Genomic DNA, 24,202 nt, shown 5'->3' with positions numbered 1-24,202 from the left:
TGAATTTCAAAATTTAAACTTCTTTAGTAACTTCGGTCATAGTTCTGCTGACTGCTTTAAAAAGTAAATTTGTCCAATTCGACCATTGCTTGACATTCTGGGTGAATGGTGTTTGTATAACCGATCAGTGATTGCTAATCGCTTGCCAAGCCAGCCGTTCCTTATCAACCATTTTATTGGAGTGCTTACTTGAGTGCTTAAGTGACTTGGTGAGCCCTCTTCAATAATCGCACTGTCACTGAATATATCGATCGACTTGAACAAATTTCAGGAGCCATTCGCCTGCTTTTGGCTGTGCGGTGCCTCGGGCGGTCGGTGCTTCGCTCGCAGAAAATATGCAATTTTATTTTATACTACCTTTCCCCTTTTTGTACGATCTTCTTTCGTTATATGAACCATCACTTTGGCATAGATAGATACATATAAAAAAAATTAAATGTTTCATTTTTAAAAGTTTCTTCAACCGTTTCATTGGAGTGCTGGCTTGAGTGGTTAAGGCACTTGGCGAGCACTCTTTAAGCTTTGATGGTGATGCGGCAGCTCAATTCTATGTGAGGATATTTCTGGAATTAGGAAGGCAAAGTAAATCAGATGATTACAATGAGTAAAAAATGTTTTCAGTTGTTATATAAAGCAATGGATCGCCACATCACGGCAGGATAGCCGAGAGGTACGCATGCTCGCACTTAGCTGTCTAGCCTTGGTTCAAATCTCGACCCAGCTATAAATTGTCATCCCGGTGTTTCATTGGCAGGTTGATTCATCAATGTGTGTGCCGTATCTTGGAAGGACGTCAAACTGGATGTCACATCTGCCAGAATTCCCCCTCTCCCTCTCTCCCCCTCACCTCTCTCTCCCCTCTCCCTCTATACATACATTTTGGTCTTCCAATGAGCCTTGCTCATTGTTGATTAAAAAAAAAGTTGTGCCATTTCTTACCTGAATGATGACAGCAGCATCCTGATGTGGAATGCAGTGATATTTCATACCATTTTCCTCACATGGACTGAGCACCGTTGCTTTTATGGTAGATGTGCATCTTTACTGATATCAGGTGCTATTCATCCCAAATATTTTCCTTTGGATCTAAATCTGGAGGTGCTGGTGACCAAAGCAGATTCCTGGTCTTCAAAGCAATTCCGTTCAGCACAGACTTCTCCAAGATCTCTCGAGTTTCTGGTAAGATCTCTCTAGAACATTCAAGAATCATCTTGATATGCGAGCAGCATAAAGGTTTTGATCAGGATGACCATGATACATCAATATTCTCTGGACATCAGACGGACTCGATTCCGAGAAGACATCCACAAGAAAAAAAAATTAAATACAGAGAAGGGAAAGTGGGTCCCTGGAAGAGGGGGTGGGAGGGGAAGTGAATTCACCTGAATCCATCTCCAACTGTTAGCATTACACATCCGAAGTCTAATGATTCATGAGGTGCCCATAATACATGCAGGTCCTGCTGGACCACCTGTTTTGGTTGGAACTGCAAAAAGAATTTCTTCGCAGAAGACTTTCTGCAATTGAGCCTGAGTTCAGTTAAAAATCATTGCCTTGTGAATAGAATATTTCACTCTCAAATACGATGGTATACAATGAGTGAAGCAATTACCCAATATATTTAATTGCCCAGGAAGCTGCTTTGGCAGCACTCTCCTCAGGGTAATGGTTCTCTGACCTGCCGTGGGATAGATAACAGACGATAGTGTTATAAACACATACCTTGTGATGTGGAAGACCAGATAGATGACTTCAGATATATATTTAGGATTGGGATTTACACTGACAGGGGTACCTACAGATCATATGTCTGCCACTGATAGAGAAAAAAAAAATTACTGACGCCTGAGATATTTTGGCAAAAGATTTCAACACTTTACGTCATTTATTCCCCAAAACCGTTCCCACCGAGTGGTGGCGCCGTTCCCAGGATGTTGATGTCCAGAGTCGATGTTTGGGGCTTGCAGTTTCCCAGCAGGCCACCTCTGCCACCCACGGTGCTCCATCACAGCCACGTAGCGATTGAATGAGCATGTGGCTGTGCCCGCAGAGACGCAAACTTGGCTCATGCCTACCTGGTCGTGCTTTGGGCTCCATGTTCCGCTATTTTAAGCAGCAGCAGGAAATCACCATATGGTGTGCCATTTGCTCCAGGTTTTGCTAATGATTTTGTGGATGTGCATCCTGATGTCAAACTGAGTTGGTGAGGAGTGCTCCGTACACAATTGCCTGTCTCTTCTCTGAAACAAGCTGAAGGTGAATTTGTACGTCGTGGACAGGATGTAAATCTACATAGAAGGAAGGATTGACACAAGAAGCAGGAATTCTGTCAATCCAGCTCTCACTCTATTTAAATTATATAGCTATAACGTTCCTATTTGCCCTGATGCTATAACTCAAGAACACATGAGGCAACGCACCACCCCAGAGTGGTCATGGCATCAGCCTACAAGGAGGCAACTGCACAGCTTGTCAGCTCTTTTTTAAGCTCTTCCTTTCCTTTATTTTTTCATGATAAAAACGGAACAAGGTTTAGTAAAAAGGGACATGAGAAAATGTCAGGATGGGTAAAGGGGGAAAGGAAAAGGCACCTGCAGGAAGGTAATTTACGGCTGTCAGAGAGCTTTTTGGAATGAGATGATCACAATATGCCAAGAAACGTCATTTATTCTTCAACATACAGGTATATACACAAGTTAGGAAGGAAATAACAATATATAGATGTATATTTATTTATTTATATACAGTACATATGCGTACATATCGTAAGACGCATTTTGCCATGTCTTTGACGATTGTGAGAATCTCGTTCGAAGAACCTTTCATAAAATGCCACACACTTGCACATTCTTTTGAGATGGATTGTTTCGAAAGTAGATTATTTTTGCAAACACAGAATACAAGTGAATGCACATATATACCGATATAAGGCATATATGTATATACATAGGTCAGGTCAGGTATGGGAGCATGCGCCAGAGCAGCGCGTCGTTGCGTCCACTTTCCGCCGGTACTCCAGGGGCCTCCGTCTGCCCATCCCCCAGGCAGATGCCAGGCCCATCCCCATCTCCTTGAGATGCTGGTCAACCTGCTGCAACCACGAGGCACGTGGTCGGCCCATTGGCCTCCTCCACTCACGAGGCTCCCTTGCTGAGAAAATCTGGTGAGCAGGATCAGCGTCAGGAAAACGAGCCACATGTCCATACAGCCACAGTGGACGCTCACGGACTATGCAGGTAACAAATCTCATTTGAGTCTCTCTCAGAAACCGCTCGTTGGACACAAAGTCCAACCAGCGATAGCCAAGGATTCTCCGAAGAGACCTGGTACCAAAGGAATTAAGTCTCCATCTCAGATCCTTGGTCATTGTCCATGTTTCACATCCATAGAGCAAGACTGGAAGTATCAAGGACCTGAAGACTCGGACTTTCGTCCTCCTGCACAGGTACCGGCATGGCCACACCCTGTGATCCAGTTAATCCATGACTCCCCAGGCCTGATCAAGATGTCTATTGACCTCTGACTCACAGGCAGCAGAGACATGAATATCACTGCCAAGGTAAGTGAATTTCAACGTGACCTCAACATCTGCACCACAAACAGACACAGACAGGACAGCAGCATCCAAGATGTCACCGAAAGCCTGGATCTTAGTTTTGACCCAGGAAACTCATAATCCCAGCGGCTCTGACTCCTCATTCAGCACCTCGAGGGCACAAAAAAGGATATCTCGAGTGTCTGCAAAGATGACTGCATCATCTGTGAAATCAAGGTCAGAGATCTTGACATTCCCAAATGATGCACCGCAGCTTGATCTCTCCGACATCTTCCCTAGAATCCAGCCCATACCAGTGCTGAAAAGTGTGGGGGCCAGTACACACCCCTGACGAACTCCAGTAACAACTGGAAATAAGTCAGAGATGGTATCACCACTTCTCACAACATGCTCAGTACCAGAGTACAGTTCAGACATCAGATCGATCAGTTTTGGTGGCACCCCACAAAGACAAGAATCCTCCAGAGGGTATCCCGATTCACTGAATCAAACGCTTCACAGAGAAGGTGGACCACAGTTGATTGGAGGATCAGCAAGAGGGATTGTAACACCCCTGACATCCAACTCGACAGCTGGTGGATCAGTCTGGTACAACTGCTCAAAGTAACCGGCCCAGTGGGCCTTCACTTCGGACACCTCTGTTAAGAGCCTACCACCCTCTGCTCTCACTGCAGTGCTCCGAGGGATGGGCTTGGATGAACGCAATGCGCGAATTCCCCTGTAAGCGGGACGAGAATCACGTGTCCACAGGTGATGCTCTACCCCCTCTCCAGATTCCTCGCACATAGGCCTCCTTATCCACCCTCAGTGCACGTACAGTTTTACGCCTCAGCTCCCTGAACAGCTCAGCTCTGCCATTCAGCCTGGCCCTGCGACTCTGTTCAATGGTATCCAGTGTCCCTTGAGAGACAAAATTTTTCTTCGCCCTCCAGTGAGTTCCAAGACATCTCCTGGCAACATCAAGGATGGTGGTCTTGAAGGCACTCCACAACTCTTCAGGACCCCCCAAAGCACCCAGACACCCCAAAGCTCCACTCAGCCTGTTCGCAAATTCGTCAGCTCCTCTCTCATCCTTGAGTTTGCCAACTATTACATGTATATATATATATATATATATATATATATATATATATATATATATATATATATATATATATATATATATATATATATATATATATATACGAGTATAATTATTTGCATATATATTAGTTCTTTGTCCTCCCTCCTTCCCTTCAGTTTATGTATTGATGTCTTGTGTTTGTGCAACCTCGTTCCCATATCGTTCCCCATTTCCTCATCGAGATGAGAGAGACAGAGCCAGCAACTTGTGAGACCAAGACATATATATATATATATATATATATATATATATATATATATATATATATATGTATATATATATATATATATATATATATGTATATATATATATATATATGTATATATATATATATGTATATATATATATATATATATGTATATATATATATATATGTATATATATATATATATATGTATATATATATATATATATATATATATATATATATATATATATATATGTATATATATATATGTATATATATATGTATATATATATATATGTGTATATATATATATGTATATATATATATATATATATATATATATATATATATATATATATATATATATATATATATATATGTATATATATATATATGTATATTTGTAGAAACCGTTTCATTTAAAGGTGTGTCGGTGGACTTTTTGAGGCCCTGCCATTGCAACCCCGTTTTTTGAAAATGGTTGTTGTCTTTATATGATGTAATATTACTTTGAGTAGTATTCGGGGCAGGCTTGGAGGGTTTTCTTGGAAGTGGGTTTTATTTTTGTATTGTTATTTACTTTCAATATATCATTTTATCCCTCCCTGTCGAGGATTGGTGGGTGGGGTGGTTTGGGTTTTGGGTGTGCTCGTTCATCGAGGAAAGGGCGGTGGCACATACAAATGGCTATGCTGCGTTAGAGGCTCTGACTCGCATGCATGGAATCATCTGCACTTCTCCGGAAGGTATTTCCGTGGAGAGTGGGGTGTTATGTATCGGTAACTCGATTGGGATGGAGAATGTCTGCGCTATGTCATGAATGAGTAAACGAGTTATTGTTTTTGTGCCAAATGTCCATCTGGTTGCTCGTGTAGTGGAGCAAGGTTTTGGTATTGGACTCGGGGTTATTTTTAATGGTGTACCCCCTAGACACTCCTGCACGGAAAGCTACAATCTCTAAGGTTCCACCCTTCTTGAAGAGTGAGTTGGTTACCGATGCATTGGCAAAGTACGGAACGATGTTTCACAGATGCTGATGATTCCCTTGGGAATCAAACCGGACGATGCGATGCATGTGATGTCCTTTAGGAGAAGCGCTTACATGGGTTTGAAGAATGGGAATGAGGAGTTGAACTCAATGGAGAGTTGTCCAAAGGCCTTCGGGAATGGCCTGGGTTTGGACGTAGAAGGTCGTGAGGAGCAATGTGAGGATGTTGAAAGAGATTGGGGGGGGGGGGCAGGGGGCTGCAAATTACCTAATTGGAATAGCCTCCTGGTGCATGATCCTCCTGTGCCTGAATCTGGGTCAGGCAGTCGAGATGCCGTCGTGGCTCTTCAGCCTCCTCGTGCGGATGAACCACTATCGCCAGAATCCGCGGCAGATAGTGAGAATGCAAAAGTTTGCCATTCAAACTCCCGTTGGGCGTACAACAGATAGTGCTAGAAATAGTGAGGAGAATAGCGAGGAGGTTTTAGTTTCACAAGTTGTAGAAGTGTTTTGTGACACCATGGGGGCAAAAGGGTGATTCAACATCAGAGGACTCAGAAATGGATGACGTGGAAGAAGTGCCATCTCAGACCCACGAGGTGAAAGTCATCCCCATCGGATGATGAGATAAAGGCCTTTCTAAGAGACTCCCATTGTAAACGGAACATTGATTTGAGGGATTTTTTTTTTTTTTTTACAGATCTTTGGACTCCTCTGTCAAGGTGCCTGAAGAAAGCATTGAACGTGGTGAACTTCCCTTCAGCTGCCGTAGAGCAGTGGTGACACTCCTTCCGAAGAAAGTAGATCCGCAGCTCATCACGAGCTGATGGCCTATTTCGCTTGTGTCCGTTGATTATAAGATTTTTGCGAAAGCCTTGGTACCATGTTTATCCCATTATTTAGTGTATTCGATACACTGTGATCAATGTTTTTGTGTTATCGGCCGTCATATTCATGACAATATCTTCCTTGTTCGTGATCTATGGGATGTTGTGTTCGTCTTTCAGCTGCTCCCGTTAGGGGTCGCCACAACAGATCATCCGTTATGATCCGCATACTGATTTGGCATAGGTTTTACACCGAATGCCCTTCCTGACGCAACCCTGGTCGTCTCTTACGACACAGGGATAGGATTGAGTTTCGCCATAAGGATTCCGGACTGCCCTACACCCTCTCATAGCGCGATCCAGCGCAGAGCTCCCGTCCTCAAGCGATCCTCCAACCCAAGCCTCCGAGTAGCCGGATTACAGGCGCACGCCACTACGCCCGGTTTGCGATCTATGGAATGTACGTATGTAAAATAAATAATGACGAAATTGGATTGGTGCGTCTTGATCAGGCAATTGTTTTTGATAGGGTGCACCACACGTATTTATTTACAATTCTGGAAAAATTTGGTTTAGGAGGTGGATTTGTTTCCTACGTTAAGTTGTTATGCAATCAAATTTATTCATTATTTAAAGTTAATAACGAACTGGTCCCACCTGTAAAGATTGAGAGGGGGGTCCGTCAGGGCTGCCTTTTATCTGGAATTTTATATGCCTTGAGAATTGAACCCCTATTGATAGTGTTGAGGAAATCTCTTGAAGGCTTAAATGTGTCGGCAGAGCATGAAGTTAAGTTATCAGCTTATACAGGTGACATTTGTGTTTTGATGAAAGATTCCAAAGGTGTAGGCTTGGTTGAAGAGAACTTGGAGGTATTTAACAAAGCAAAAAGAGCTGTCATAAATTGGAGCAAAAGCCAGGCCTTGTGGAAGGGTCAAGCCAGTGGATCCTTGCCTTCCCTTCCACTTCAGCTCAGATGGAGTTTTGAAGGTATAAAATACCTGGGAGGTGTTTCTCAGAAATGAAACTGTGGAAAAGAAGAACTGGGAGGGTGTAGTGGATGCCCTTGAGCAAAGACTGATGAAGTGGAGAGGTTTTGTTGTTCAACTTTCATATAGGGATGCATGTTTGGTTCTGAACAATCTGGAGGCATCCATGCTTTGGCATCGTTTCAAGGTGGTGCACTCACCAGAGAGTTTGGTGAAAAACATACAGAGAATTCTAATGGACCTCCTTTGGAGCGGAAAACACTGGGTTCATCCTGGAGTGCTGAGTCTTCCCTTGGACAAAGGAGGTCAAGGCTTTGCGGACTTCATCAGGAAGATTATGGCATTTCGTATGACTGCGATTAAGTGCCTGCTACATGGACCTTCGTGCCTGGCTTCCTCTCTCTGCCTCTCTCTCTCTCTCTCTCTCTCTCTCTCTCTCTCTCTCTCTCTCTCTCTCTCTCTCTCTCTCTCTCTCTCTCTCTCTCTCTCTCTGTCTCTCTCTCTCTCTCTCTCTCTCTCTCTCTCTCTCTCTCTCTCTCTGTCTCTCTCTCTCTCTCTCTCTCTCTCTCTCTCTCTCTCTCTCTCTCTCTCGTTTGGAGAGGTTTCTGGCCAACTCTCTTTTGTGCCGATCTGGTGCCCAGGGCTACTCGCAGGATGTCTTCCTGATTGATGTCCAACACTTGGACCTCACACAACTACCGACCTTCTACTCCCGTATGCTGAACATTTGGCAAGCGTTTAAAGTCGTACCTAAAATATATGTTCTTGTGTCCACTATTCGAAAGTGGACGTCCACACCCTCTTTAACGTTCCATGATTCGAAAGTATTCTGAAAGATGGAAGTTTCGTTGAGAAATTTGTCGGGAAAAACATTCGGAGAGTATATGATCAGTTGAATGGTGCAGGAAATTGGATGAGTGCTGCTGCTTTGGCGGAAGCTGTGAGCATTAGGTCAGCAAGAGACGTTTCTCTTGTGCTAGGTGGTGCTTTGAAAAGGTTCCATGACAAGAACCTATATGGGGAGGAAGTTCTCCCCGGGGAGGAAGTGTTCCCTGCACCGGTGCCGCCGTCACCTCCTTTTCCAGATCTTGTGCTTTCTCCAAATAATTGTACGACCCACTCGGTCTATAAAATTCCAATTCCTCTCCTTTGGAAGGCCTCCCACTCATTATCTCCGGATGAACAGCGAAACTTGTATCAGGCTTGTGTGAGTTTAGTGTCCCATTCCTGAATTGAACGATAGGAAGTGGGCGTGCTTGCTACCAGATGTATCCTCCTCTCAACATCAATGGGACAGTTTTTATCAAAGGCTTATACCCAAAATAACTGAGGACCTTCAGTGGAGGCTAGCCCATTGGGATTCTACCCACAAATCATGTTACACTTTTTTTCTGAATTGATACCTGATTAATGTCCTTTTTGTGGTGTAGCTCAAACTCTTTTCCATGCGTATGTTGAGTGTAGGCATTTAATTTCTTCATTTCAGTTGTTAAGGGAACTGTTCAGCAATTTATCTCTGTGTTTTGATTTTACAGTTTTCATTTTTGGTGTCAAGTCCTTGCCTGGGTTGAGAAAGGAAGCAACTTTGGCCAATTTTTTGTCGGCTCAGGCAAAGATTGTGATATCTAAGACTTGGAAGGTGAAACTCGAAGGTTTGTCGGAAAGGAATTGTAAGCTATTGTTGCTTTTGAAGAACATCCTGGCTACTCGGATTAAACTTGAGTTTCGTTTTTTTTTTAAACATAAGGGAAAATTATCAGAATTTGAGCAAACTTAGGTGGCAAATTCTTTGTACAATGGAGTTGATGGGGATTTGGTATTTGGTATTTGGTAATAAGGGTCTAAGTCCAGTTGTACCCTTTCTTTTCTCTGTCTCTTTGTTTCTCAAATATTGATTGGCATGATGTCTTCATTGCTGCTGTTTTAACTTGTTTTGGGTGTGGGTGTTTTGGTATTTTTCAAAGATGAAACAGTCAGTCTCTGTTTCTCTGTTTCTCTGTTTCTCTGTCTCTCTGTCTCTCTGTCTCTCTGTCTCTCTGTCTCTCTGTCTCTCTGTCTCTCTGTCTCTCTGTCTCTCTGTGTCTCTGTGTCTCTGTCTCTCTCTCTCTCTCTCTCTCTCTCTCTCTCTCTGTCTCTCTCTCTCTCTCTCTCTCTCTCTCTCTCTCTCTCTCTCTCTCTCTCTCTCTCTCTCTCTCTCTCTCTCTCTCTCTCTCTCTCTCTCTCTCTCTCTCTCTCTGTCTCTCTCCCCACCTCTCCCCACCTCTCTCCACCTCTCTCCCTCCACCTCTCTCTCTCTCTCTCTCTCACTCTCTGTCTGTCTGTCTATCTGTCTGTCTGTCTGTCTGTCTGTTGGGTCGCCGAAATAGGTGATCCTTATTGTCAGTAATTCTGTCTGTTTGTTTGGATGTTTGTTCGTTTGTCATCAGCATAATTGGTAGTAAACGTGGGCGGATTTTGACCAAACTCGGGTGGTAGGTACATCTTATGACCTAGTGCTTTGGAAATTGTGATGGTTGCTAGGGACTGATGGTTACCATACCCAAGGAGTTGCTGTAGCTGTGTCCAATAAGCTGACCACAATGATAATTGAGGTAACACCGGTCAACGAGCGTATTATGAGATTAAGGATTCGTCACTCCTTAGGTGTCATTTCCCTGGTCTCTGTTTATGCTCCGACTGAGGCGAGTGATCTCACCGTGAAGGATGCATTCTACGCCACACTCGAGTCTGTGGTTGATCAGTGCCCCAGACGAGATACACTTCTAGTCTTGGGGGATTTCAATGCATCGACAGGAACTGATAGGGATGGTTATGAGGTGTGTGTTGGTCCCCATGGGTCAGGAACTATGAACCAGAATAGCACTAAGTTCCTTAACTTTGCAATAAGTCATGGACTTAGGGTGGCTAGTTCATGGTTTCAGCGCCCACAAGCTCATCGCTGGACTTGGTATTCCAACGCTGGCGGTGTGGCAAAGGAGATTGACCAAGTCCTCATTGACGGTCGTTGGAGGATGATCCAGAACTGCAGGGTCCACCGGAGTGCTCAGTTCCTCAATACTGACCACAGGCTTGTTGTAGCAACTCTAAAGCTGCACCTTAAATCCTGGAGAATGGTACCATCCCAGCCTAAGCTGGATGTTGCCAAGATCAGGGATGAGAGAGTAGCTGAGGAGTTTGCGAACAGGCTGAGTGGATACTTGGGGGGTCTGGGTGCTTTGGGAGGTCCTGAAGAGTTGTGGAGCGCCTTCAAGACCACCGTCCTTGATGTTGCCGGTGGATGTCTTGGAACTCACCACAGGGCAAAGAAGAATTTTGTCTCTCGAGGGACACTGGATACCATTGATCAGACTCGCAGGGCCAGGCTGAATGGCAGAGCTGAGCTGTTCAGGGAGCTGAGGCATAAAACTGTACGTGCACTGTAGGTGGACAAGGAGGCCGATGTGAGAGGAATCTGTGAGGGGGTAGAGCATCACCTGTGGACAGGTGATTCTCGTCCCGCTTACAGGGGAATTCGCGCATTACGTTCATCCAAGCCCATCCCTCGGAGCACTGCAGTTCGAGCAGAGAGTGGTAGGCTCTTGACAGAGGAGTCTGAAGTGAAGGCCCGCTGGGCCGGTTACTTTGAGCGGTTGTACCAGGCTGATCCCCCAGCTGTCGAGTTGGACGTCAAGGGTGTTACAATCCCTGTTGCTGACCCTCAAATCAACTGTGGTCCACCTTCGCTTGCGGAAACACGGGCTGCGGTGAACCAGTTGAAACGGGGCAAAGCTCCAGGGATCTGTGGCATCCATGCCGAACTTCTCAAGGCTGGTGGAAATGCTGCACTCGTGTCGTTGCATGCAGTTTTGTGCTCTTCCTGGAACACAGGCATCATCCCAACTGACTGGAAGAGGGGCCTTGTTGTCCCTCTCTGGAAAGGGAAGGGTGATCGCCAAGACTGCAACAACTACCGAGGGGTGACGCTGCTCTCAGTGCCAGGCAAGGTCTTCGCTCGGATAATTCTTGATAGGGTTCGCCACCATCTGCTTGAGCACCAGCGTCCAGAGCAGTCAGGCTTTACACCAAAGAGGTCAACGATTGACCGTATCCTTGCACTTCGTGTCCTCACCGAACGCAGACGAGAGTTTCGGCAGGGGCTGCTTGCAGCCTATGTTGATCTCTGTAAAGCATTCGATTCAGTGAATTGGGATGTCCTCTGGAGGATTCTTGGTCTTCGTGGGGTGCCACCAAAACTGATCGATCTGATGTCTGAACTCTACTCTGGTACTGAGAGTGCTGTGAAGTGTGGTGGTACCATCTCTGACTTATTTCCAGTTGTTACTGGAGTTCGTCAGGGATGTGTACTTGCCCCCACACTTTTCAGCACTTGTATGGACTGGATTTTAGGGAGGATGTCGGAGAGATCAAGTTGCGGTGCATCGTTTGGGAATGTCAAGATCTCGGACCTTGATTTTGCAGACGATGCAGTCATCTTTGCGGAGACTTTAGACATCCTTTTGGGGGCCCTCGAGGTGCTGAATGAGGAGTCGGAGCCGCTGGGATTACGGGTTTCTTGAGTCAAAACTAAGATCCAGGCTTTCAATGACATCTTGGATGCTGCTGTCCTGTCTGTGTCTGTTTGTGGTGAGGATGTTGAGGTCGTGGAGAGATTCACTTACCTTGGCAGTGATATTCATGTCTCTGCTGGCTGCGAGTCAGAGGTCAATAGACGTCTGGGTCGGGCCTGGGGAGTCATGGATTCACTGGGTCATGGGGTGTGGCGCTGCCGGTACCTGTGCGGGAGGACGAAAGTCCGAGTCTTCAGGTCCTTGGTACTTCCAGTCTTGCTCTATGGGTGCGAGACTTGGACTCTGATCAAGGATCTGAGACGAAGACTTAATTCCTTTGGTACCAGGTCTCTTCGGATAATCCTTGGCTATCGCTGGTCGGATTTTGTATCCAATGAGCGGTTGCTGAGAGAGACTCGGATGAGATTTGTTACCTGCATAGTCCGTGAGTGTCAGTTGCGGCTGTATGGACATGTGGCTCGTTTTCCTGACGCTGATCCTGCTTACCAGATTCTCTCAGCGAGGGAGTCTCATGAGTGGAGGAGGCCAGTGGGCTGACCACGTGCCTCATGGTTGCAGCAGGTTGACCATCATCTCAAGGAGATGGGGATGGGCCTGGCATCTGCCTGGGGGATGGCCAGACGGAGGCCCCTGGAGTACCGGCGGAAAGTGGACGCAGCGACGCGCTGTTCTGGCACATGCTCCCATACCTGACCTGACCTGCTAGGGACGCTTTGGTTCCCTTGCAACAACCGAAAAACCTTCAAAATCGGTACCATTCACGCGAAATCAATTCCGAAAGCCATTATCCCACGCAGGGTTATGAAATTTGGCACGAATGATCTACAGGTGATGCTCTATCAAATATGTTCCGGTTTTTGTGATATATATGGAATACTTTACCCGCAGCGACCCCTACAATTAGGGTATGCGCGAAAATTGGCGAAAATTGAAGGCCCCCTAGCGACCAGGTGAGTGCATCGATACGAATGAAACTTTGCAGGTTCATGGTACTCAATGAGTATTACAACTTTGCCTCGGGACATATTGACCGATTTCGCTTAGGTCAGGGGTCAAAGGTCAATTAGTGCAAAAATCGATAATATGTGAGAGCTGGAGGTGCCTTCGCGCCAAATGCTACTCCTCCTAGGGTTATGGTCAGATGGTCATGAAAATTCACAATAATCGTCTGGTATACATTGTGCTCAAAGGATCGAGTCGGATTTTCGATTTAGATCTTTGTTCACCCACAGCACCCCCTCGAACTTTGGGGATTTCCGATTTCAAACCGCATTTTCGGTACTTTTCATTCAAATGGATACCGAGTAGTTATCAGTGGATGGAACTGGATGAGATTTGATATGCATAATCTTAAGGTGATTCCCTATCCGCTATATGACATCCATTTTGCTCTATATCTTATAGTTTCCACGCTCGGCGACCCATCGCCGCCTCCCGGCTTGTCTGTCTCTCTGTCTCTGTCTCTCTCTCTCTCTCTCTCTCTCTCTCTCTCTCTCTCTCTGTCTCTCTCTCTCTCTCTCTCTCTCTCTCTCTCTCTCTCTCTCTCTCTCTCTCTCTCTCTCTCTCTCTCTCTCTCTCCCCCCTCTTTGTTTGCATGTGTTCAATACACGGCCACATCTTTTACGCTGCAAATTCCAAACTCGAGGTACAAATACAACTTTGTGGGTGGGGGGGGGGGAGTGGGTGTAATATAAGATATGTGGTAATGGCCTCATGCGAGGGTGTGGGAGGTGGGGTGGGTGCGTAAATTTTCCATGTAAATGTGTACCGTGTAGCGCCACCTGGTGGTGGTGACAGAGGGTATTACAATTTCCAAATTTCCTTTGGCCACAAAGTGTTGCTTCTTCCACACTTCTTTGCAATTTTATTATTTATTTATTTTCACAATTCTCTTTTAATTCTAATTCTTGCTTTTCCTTCTCTTTCATCTCTTTTACTCTTTCTCTCTCTTTCATTATCTATATCTCAGGCAGCAATCATTTTTTTAGAAGGGGGCCACTTTTGCCGATAACACATCAGTGTGAGAGCCGCCACACCATCTGCACTACTCCAAAATGGCTGCTGTTTGACCCCGCCTCCACATACTTTTTTTTAAACTTTTGGTTAATGGACTGCAACCATACTTGTTTGCATGCTGCTATCTACTCATGTAGTGATGTTACTTTTACGCTTTGCATTGGAACACTCATTTTAAACCATTGGGTCAATCTGATAGTATTTATGGTGGATTATGATGGGGTGTTTCACATTGTGTATTATTCCCTGCATGTCAGGGGCCACACTCGAGGCCACCAGGGGCCGCCAGTGGCTCGCTGGCCACATCATGAAAAACAGGGCTCGGAGGAAAAGTGAATTTTTGCAGAATTTTTTCTGTAAGGCTCACTTGACTATGCCTGGATGGGTTTGAGGGTTGTGGAGTAACGACTGAAACCCGAATCCTGTCCAGTTTCCTCCTGATGACTCCATCTTTGGTCTTTACTTCTTTGGATTCTTGTTTGGTCTTCCATTTCATTATTCATGTTTCTCTTCCCGCGCCACGCCGGGTAAATCTGCCAGTTGGTATGAAGAATCAAAATATGTTATTAGCTTATCAAATATACATTGATACAATTGGACTATATAAAGTTTGTCTTTTGACAAAACACCACTTAAGAGAAAGTGTTCTGGATGTAATAGTTTCGCATATCTCTGCATTAGATACACGCATGCCATCTGAGAAGTGCAATTGCACAAAATGGAGTTCTGTTTAATGTCCACCATACAGAAAGTCATCACCCATCTCTCTGGTGGAATGATTAATCATTGAGAGGACTGTGTCATTGCATCGGTTCACTATTTAACTTCCAGAAGACAGACCCAAACTTTGTTGTTATGTAGACCCATGCATACATAACCTGTGAGCACCACGTGCATTATGCAATCTTGTAAGCTTTACAAGGATATACAGTACAAAGAAATTTGGCGCAAGAGGAGGCCATTTGGCCCATCATGCCTGCACTCCACCAACCCCAGAAACTACACATCACCCATCTTCACACAAGCAACCTACAATTTAAACCAATCGATTATTTCTGCTACTACAACCTTTCTAGCATGACCATTCCATGCATTAACGACTCTCTGACTAAATGACCCCTGCCTTAATACTTGTCCTAAGTCTCATCTTCTTTACTTTCAGGCTCTGGCTACTGGTCCTGTCACTGTCTGATCTGCTGAGAAACTCTTCTAGCGTGCTTCAACCTCTGTATCAACTCTCTCACTAATGCTCATGGCAAAAGGATAATCAGATTTTGCATTTTATGATCATCCACTGGAATACAATGACTTCAAATTGCTTTGAGTAGAACAAAATGGACAGTTTTGAGGAAGGCCTTCATCCTCCAGTGGACTCAAGTTCAGACGAGGTAACATGTTGAATCTGTGTTATTTCCTGCTATCACCTTTTCCGCAACCCGCCTTGAGAGAAGTGCAATTGTGCTAAATGAAGGACAGCTGAATAGCCATCGTACAGCAGGACATAACCCATGTCTTTGGTGGAATGATTCATCGCCGAAAGGACCGTATCTTTGCATATAGTCCAGCTCCAAATTTGGTGGAGATTGAAAACGCCGGACCAAAGCACCAAACTTGGTACAGTTGTAAATTCGGCCACATCAAAACATTCTACAGGGAGGTGCCTGACTTACGACTCCCGGATTGGTGTTTTCCAAGATGGCCACAGCCTCCATTATCAAAATTCACCTTTTTCACCGGAACTTTTAAACTAAAGGACTTGGGGAGGTGCAACCATTGACTATACCCATGATTTCAAGGGAGCCACCAGGAAGGCCTCTCAACACAGCAAAACTTTGAGGCACAGCTGAACAAGCTCTGTGCGACAATCATGTCAATGGGTAATCTCTTTTTTGAGGAAACAGGGGCTAATGTCCATTGATAATCATGTCTGGAGATGTGGTAAACACCTTCCGCAGCATGGAAAAGCTTGGAAAAGAAAAGTACAAAGAGTACTGTACGTCAAGAGCATTATAATCAAACGTAATTAGTCCATTTATGAGCCAATCAAAAGGAATGACATCTTTTATCTTTAAGCAGCCCATTGCAAGAAGTAAATCAAAGACCAAGGAACAAATGGAAGCCATTAAGAGCGACTATAGCCTCTTTAGCTTGTCAGGTGCATGATGGAAACTGGGAAAAGTTCTTTATGCATGAAAACCACCCATGGCCTCCATGTCTGAGTGACTCTGGCAAACTTCGATCACCAATCTGCAAGTCCCAACTACTGAATCTCTTGGGCTGCGAGAAGCCAGAAGCCCCAGCCAGCTTTGTTGCCAAAGTGTTTGATGGTCCAGCAATGCTACATTCACTCCCAAGAGTGGATGCTTCACCATTTGGCCAGGACACCAAGGATAATTTGAGGCTCTGCAGCAATTATTAACTTCAGAACGGTAAAGGAATTGATGTGGTATGGGATGTGTACAACACTGACACCCTGAAGGAGTCATTTCCAGGAGTCATTGAAGGAGAAGGGAAGCTTGGAAGTCATTTCCACCATTGACGGAGGCATTCATGTATTCTACCCTCAACTTATTGGAGCCAATGAGTGTCAAATCGCATACTTCAAATTCATAGAAAACTTTACATGGACTCTTTATGATAGCTCGTCATGCTCAACTAATGTAAATGACATACGATGGGAACTGCTTCCACGAAAGATTGCAATGATGCAAAACCTGCTACCAACATAGGTTGCTTTGATTGAACGAACAAATCGAATCAGCTAGTATCTGGCTGAGGTGCTTGGAAGCTGAGCATAACTTGCCTCGTCCAGAGAGATTTTGTTGGATTCAAAAGGACAGTCAATGGGAACCTCTTTGGAACACAGTACTCGATGCTTCAAAAACTTGCCGGCAACTTCTCAACTGTGGATGCAAGACCGAACCTTTATGTACAAGACTCAAGTGCACAGCACTGTGCCAGTGTCGAGGACTTTTCAATGACTGAAATGTTGAGAAGCGATGACAGTAAAATGGTGGTTCAAATTTTCAGGAAACATTACATACTGCAGGGCATTGAATGAGAAAGTCTAGACTCTAGACCAATGCGTCATCTACTTGAAATTTTAGGGTGCTTAAACATTGTGATTGTTCAGTATTTTTTCCTGTTTTCAATATTTTCCTGAATGACCTCATGTGGGATCTCAATCACCATAAGGACATAATGATCTTGAAGCATGATCCTGAAATTGTGGTCACAGACTTGTTGCATCTCTATGGTGATTTTGATAATGTTGGTGGCAGCCCTCCTGTGAATATGGTCAAGTATGAGTTTATTCCTTACAGCACCAGTATCAGCAGAAAGTATGAGCTTGACAAGGTGGGGATAGACACTGGTTGCCCCTTCCAAAGTCCTTTAGTTTCAAAGTTATGGTGAAAAAGGGGATTTCTTTTTTTATTAAGGCAGCAGTGGCCATCTTGGAAAACCCCAATCCCAGGTGTCATCAGTCGGACACGTCTTTGGGTAATGTTTTTATATAACCAAACTAACAAACTTTGCTGTCACTGGACTAATAGTTCGGTCATTTCCCAAGACGTAGAGAATATTGCATTTGGATCCATTAGGTTTGTCTGTCCATGCATAATGTGCTGAGGTTGGCCACAAATGTCACCTGGTGGGAGCCAGTATTGCATGTTGTCATTTTTAAATAGAGTACTGCACCTCAAAGGGAGGAGGAGCTCCTTGTGAGCCAACGGCCATCTATATCTGGTGCCCAACTGTGTCTGCGGACGTCCTCCTGCAGTTGGGTTACTTTTTTATTAGGAGGTTGGTGGCAGGATTTGCACTCCGACCACCGTAAAACCCTTCATTCCGCAAAACACAAAAGCGCAAAAAATCTGAAAACCCACTCCGTGGGAGTACCTTCTGTGCAGCTTCCCTTCGCAGGGCAGCTCACCGGATGGCGGGATTGGGGTAAAGCTTTCGGGACCCCCAATCCTTGATGAAAGGAGGGAAACCACAGGGTAACATCCCTGGATCAGATTGTGGGAGAGTGTGTCAGAGTGGTGCTGAGGTGTCGTCCACCAGACGGTGGTCTCCTTGGGTTAACCTGAGGTGGTCCCTTTGGGTGGGTGCCTGGAATGTCCTATCCCTAAGAGAGGATGATCACCTGTCTCTGTTATCATCTGCGCTCAAGCGTTTGGACATCGGTATTGCAGCACTCTCTGAGGTTCGGAGACCGGATTGCAGCGAGATAATAGTGGGTGGTTACACCTACGATTGGTCTGGTCACTCTGATGGTTACCATACTCAAGGAGTTGCTGTCACTGTGTCAAATAAGCTGACTCCAATGATAATTGAGGTAACACCGGTCAACAAGCATATTATGAGACTAAGGATTCGTCACTCCTTAGGTGTCATTTCCCTAGTCTCTGTCTATGCTCCGACTGAGGTGAGTGATCTCACCGTGAAGGACGCATTCTACACCACGCTCGAGTCTGTGGTTGATCAGTGCCCCAGACGAGATACACTTCTAGTCTTGGGGGATTTCAATGCATCGACTGGAACTGATAGGGATGGTTATTAGATATGTTGGTCCCCATGGGTCAGGAACTATGAACCAGAATAACACTAAGTTCCTTGGCTTTGCAAGAAGTCATGGACTTAGGGTGGCTGGTTCATGGTTTCAGCGCCCACAAGCTCATCACCGGACTTGGTATTCCAACGCTGGCGGTGTGGCAAAGGAGATTGACCATGTCCTCATTGACGGTCGCTGGAGGATGATCCAGAACTGCAGGGTCTACCGGAGTGCTCAGTTCCTCAATACTGACCACCGGCTTGTTGTAGCAACTATAAAGCTGCACCTTAAATCCTGGAGAATGGTACCATCCCAGCCTAGGCTGGATGTTGGCAAGCTCAGGGATGAGAGAGTAGCTGAGGAGTTTGCGAACAGGCTGAGTGGGCACTTGGGGGGTCTGGGTGCTTTGGGGGGTCCTGAAGAGTTGTGGAGCGCCTTCAAGATCACCGTTCTTGATATTGCCGGTGGATGTCTTGGAAATCACCACAGGGCAAAGAAGAATTTTGTCTCTCAAGGGACACTGGATACCATTGACCAGTGTCGCAGGGCCAGGCTGAATGGCAGAGCTGAGCTGTTCAGGGAGCTGAGGCGTAAAACTGTACGTGCACTGAGGGTGGACAAGGAGGCCTATGTGCGAGGAATCTGTGAGGGGGTAGAGCATCACCTGTGGACAGGTGATTCTCATCCCGCTTACAGGGGAATTCGCGTATTGCGTTCATCCAAGCCCATCCCTCAGAGCACTGCAGTTAGAGCAGAGGGTGGTGGGCTCTTAACAGAGGAGTCTGCAGTGAAGGCCCGCTGGGCCGGTAACTTTGAGCGGTTGTACCAGGCTGATCCACCAGCTGTCGAGTTGGACGTCAGGGGTTTTACAATCCCTGTTGCTGACCCTCCAATCAACTGTGGTCCACCTTCACTTGTGGAAACACAGGCTACGGTGAACCGGTTGAAACGGGGTAAAGCACCAGGGATCTGTGGCATCCATGCTGAACTTCTCAAGGCTGGTGGAAATGCTGCACTCGTGTCGTTGCATGCAGTTTTGTGCTCTGTCTGGAACACAGACATCATCCCAAATGATTGGAAGAGGGGCCTTGTTGTCCCTCTCTGGAAAGGGAAAGGTGATCGCCAAGACTGCAACAACTACAGAGGGGTGACGCTGCTTTCGGTGCCAGGCAAGTTCTTTGCTCGGATAATTCTTGATAGGGTTCGCCACCATCTACTTGAGCACCAGCATCCAGAGCAGTCAGGCTTTACACCAAAGAGGTCAACGATTGACCGTATCCTTGCTCTTCATGTCCTCACCGAACGCAGACGAGAGTTTCGGCAGGGGCTGCTTGCAGCCTATGTTGATCTCTGTAAAGCGTTCGATTCAGTAAATCGGGATGCCCTCTGGAGGATTCTTGGTCTTCGTGGGGTGCCACCAAAACTGATCGATCTGATGTCTGAACTAGACTCTGGTCCTGAGAATGCTGTGAAGTGTGGTGATGCCATCTCTGACTTATTTCCAGTTGTTACTGGAGATCGTCAGGGGTATATACTGGCCCCCACACTTTTCAACACTTGTATGGACTAGATTTTAGGGAGGATGTCGGAAAGATCAAGCTGCGGTGCATCGTTTGGGAATGTCAAGATCTCGGACCTTGCTTTCACAGATGATGCAGTCATCTTTGCGGAGACTTTAGATATCCTTTTGGGGGCCCTCGAGGTGCTGAATGAGGAGTCGGAGCCACTGGGATTATGGGTTTCTTGAGTCAAAACTAAGATCCAGGCTTTCAATGACATATTGGATGCTGCTGTCCTGTCTGTGTCTGTTTGTGGTGAGGATGTTGAGGTCATGGAGAGATGCACTTACCTTGGCAGTGATATTCATGTCTCTGCTGGCTGTGAGCCAGAGGTCAATAGACATCTGGATCAGGCCTGGGGAGTCATGGATTCACTGGATCATGGGGTGTGGCGCTGCCGGTACCTGTGCGGGAGGACGAAAGTCCGAGTCTTCAGGTCCTTGGTACTTCCAGTCTTGCTCTATGGATGCGAGACTTGGACTCTGACCAAGGATCTGAGACGGAGACTTAATTCCTTTGGTACCAGGTCTCTTCGGAGAATCCTTTGCTATTGCTGGTCGGATTTTGTGTCCAACGAGAGGTTGCTGAGAGAGACTCGGATGAGATTTGTTACCTGCATGGTCCGTGAGTGTCAGTTGCGGCTGTATGGACATGTGGCTCGTTTACCTGACGCTGATCCTGCTCACCAGATTCTCTCAGTGAGGGAGTCTCATGAGTGGAGGAGGCCAGTGGGCCGAAAACGTGCCTCCTGGTTGCAGCAGGTTGACCATCATCTCAAGGAGATGGGGATGGGCCTGGCATCTGCCTGGGGGATGGCTAGACGGAGGCCCCTGGAGTACCGGCGGAAAGTGGACGCAGCGACGCGCTGTTCTGGCACATGCTCCCATACCTGACCTGACTGCACCTCTCTAAGGTACAGTATGTACAATTAGAATGCCAGTACGTCTATAAAATACGTACTATTACAATGTCAGTGTGCCGATTGAGGATGTATTATTAACCTCCGCCATCGAAGATGGACCGTGGTTACTGTTTTCACCCCTGTCTGTTTGTTTGTTTGTTTGTGAACAGTATTACGGAAAAACTCCTGGACGGATTTCGACGAAACTTGGTGGGGGGGGGGGGGTTGGTATGGTCCAAGGATCATGCCATTAGATTTTGGAGTTGGTCCAAAGTCCAATATGGCGGCCATTTTGAAAAAATATTTGAATTTTTGTTTTTGCATTTCTACATGTTTTAAGTGATTTCCAATCCCCAAAAAATTAATTTGTTTGAGAAAAAAAAAAAAAATTTGCAACTTTTTTTCAAAAAAAATTCGATTTTATTTGAAAAATATTTGAATTTTTTTTTTGCATTTCTACATGTTTTAAGTGATTTCCAACCCCCCCCAAAAAAAATTGTTGGAGAAAAAAAAAATTTGCACCTTTTTTTTCAAAAAAATTTCGATTTTATTTTTTGGGCATTTCTACATGTGCGTCGATCTAGTTTAGTTTATTCAATCGTGGTTCAGTAGAGTCTGATCCATTTTGACCTACAATGAATGGGATATCAGGTTCACTTAAGTGACCCAGCAGTATTGGCAGCGGAGGTTTTGCACTCTACCGAGTGCTCCCCCTCTAGTTAAAAATGTGACCAGACGCGGTGGCGAAATGTTAGAGCATCCGCTCTAAGTCTTGGATATCGGTAGTTAAAACCCCAGCTGACCCCGGCTGAGTCATACCAAAGACAGTAAAATATGTGTGCTGCATCGATAAAATATGTACGTACGTCTATAAAATACTGTTATGGCCACGGGTACCGAGTGTATTATGAGGAGGTTAATCCCCGTTTCTCCTCGGAAGAGCCGGACCTGGGGCCACTGCTCACAATTAACTTCATGGTACGGTGGATTGCTTTACACCCACGAACACCAATCAGTTAACCACAGGTTCCAGCATCCACCGTCTAATTTTGCCGTTTAACTGGAGGTCACGTGGCTTCCTGAATGAGGAGCGCGCCCTCGGAGATGCACCAATCTTATCTTCATTAGATCTTAAGTAAGGCGGCTGAGCGTTTACCGCTGGTGCACGCCGATTGTGACAGGTTAATTAGTTTGAGGAACTACCTCCCAGTCTATCTAGGTTCGGATAATGCTGGATCAATTGAATGAATGGACAAGCACGGACAGGTTAAAATGTCAACAAGGAATTTATTAATCAGAAAAATAAATAAACTGAAGAACTTTTTATTTCCTTGTGGTAAATATAAGTAAATTCAAATCAATCAAAATAATTTCAAACAAATAAAGAATTCAACAGACATTGATGGAAAAATATACAAAGAGCAGATTGCTCATCACTATGCCTTACTTAACAATTAAACATGAGACAAAGGTACAGCAGATCATTCAGGGGGGGAAGAAATCTGGTCTCGGCTTACCAAGCTAGAAGTCGGCGTGCGTCAAATAAAATGTCCCAAAATGTGTGAGCGTGCCTTGGTCTGCTGCCAGCTCCCTGCCTCGCCATGAACCCACCTGTAAGCAGGCTTGAACACCAATTCGCGTCACGTCGTCACCTCCAGGAACCAGGGACGCCAAGAATCAGGTACTATCAGAACCAGCAAGAACGGTCCAACCATCAGGAGCCACCAGGAGCCGCAACCAACGGAGAGCTGTAAGGAGCTGCAAGGCACTGTAAGGTGCTGTGAGGAGCTGTAAGAAGCTGTAAGGTGCTGAGGCACTGTGAGGCACTCTGAGGAGTTGTAACCAGCTGTCACCAACTGTTCCAAACTGTCACCGGCGGTCAGAGCTGTAAGGCTGTCACTAAAACTCTCAGTAAAATGGTCCCCCCAATCCTTTTTATAGGTGACCAGTCTGGGCGGAGCTTCAAGCAGACTTCAGCGAAATCCACCTTTCCTATTGGCGCATCGTTGCACGTGACCAACCATCAACCTCGCGATCATTCCTTCCTCATTCAGCCTGACACGAACAAGAGCGTCGGTGAAAGATGTAGGTGTCGAACATCGATGGAAAATAGGTGGGTGTGGTAAATGACCCACGGCCATATTTGACCATCAGAATAACTGTTCAGGAAAAGCCTGCGATGTGCTTAATCAAATGTCCTGTAAGTCCAAGGTGTAAATAAATTGTCCACCTCCAAGCCATTGTGTCCTGATGGAAATGGGGTAGACGAGCCTCCGTTTGGCTAACGGCTATCTCGCGTGCATGAATGTGTCTGTCGTAAAGAGAAAAACACCATCCCATAAGAAAAGGAATCTATTCTATACCCTTCTGATTGCATCAAAGTTAGAATCCCACCAGACATGAGGATGGGTCTATCCTGGACATGCATTAAGGGAAATAACTGTCTGAGGAGCCAGATGTTTGTATGCATTAGTCGGATCTGATTCTGAAACAATACATACGATTGAAATGTCAATCTATACAATGAAACCAAAAAGGTCTGCTTGTCCACTGTATAAAAATAAACCTACGTTGTTCAAATCTCACTACATCGGCTGCACAAATCCAAGCACACCAGCACACAAACACGAAACAAAAGAAGTCATGGCGAGAGTCTGTAATCTCTGATTGCTCTTTCTAATTCACCTTGCAAAACAGGCAGATGTTGTAGACCTGTGCAAACTGCATACACCACCTGTGAGCACCATATGCAACATACAGTCTTGGAAGATTGTCTTCAACTTCCTTATCCACTCCCTCATGGGTAATGATGGTAGGATGATCATATTTTGCATAATATCATAAATGACTTTCTACTATCGCTTTAGCTTTTCCATTTTGTTGCAGTTAATATAAAGGAGGTTTTTTTTTTTGTTTGGTGTTTTTTTTGTTGT

The 24,202-nt window shown here is 45.4% G+C and overlaps 1 protein-coding gene across 3 annotated transcripts in view; it reads right to left on the bottom strand.

The window, feature by feature from the left end:
• The window catches only part of LOC147033387 (uncharacterized), a 103,135-nt gene that overhangs the window by 38,974 nt on the left and 39,959 nt on the right, over positions 1 to 24,202 (bottom strand). The window contains exon 3 of one of the 3 annotated variants that reach the window (XR_015051180.1): positions 14,701 to 14,787. The exons of the other annotated variants lie outside the window; for them this stretch is intronic. The gene's annotated coding sequence lies outside the window, so the exon portion shown is untranslated. Of the gene's footprint in view, positions 1 to 14,700; positions 14,788 to 24,202 lie in introns of those variants that run through there. 3 annotated transcript variants of the gene reach the window in all.

This window comes from Eptatretus burgeri, chromosome 2 (genome assembly GCF_056783735.1).
Source record: "Eptatretus burgeri isolate ZD-2024b chromosome 2, Ebu_testis_v1, whole genome shotgun sequence".
Lineage (NCBI taxonomy): Eukaryota > Metazoa > Chordata > Myxini > Myxiniformes > Myxinidae > Eptatretus > Eptatretus burgeri.
This window is presented reverse-complemented; position numbering and strand designations above follow the sequence as displayed.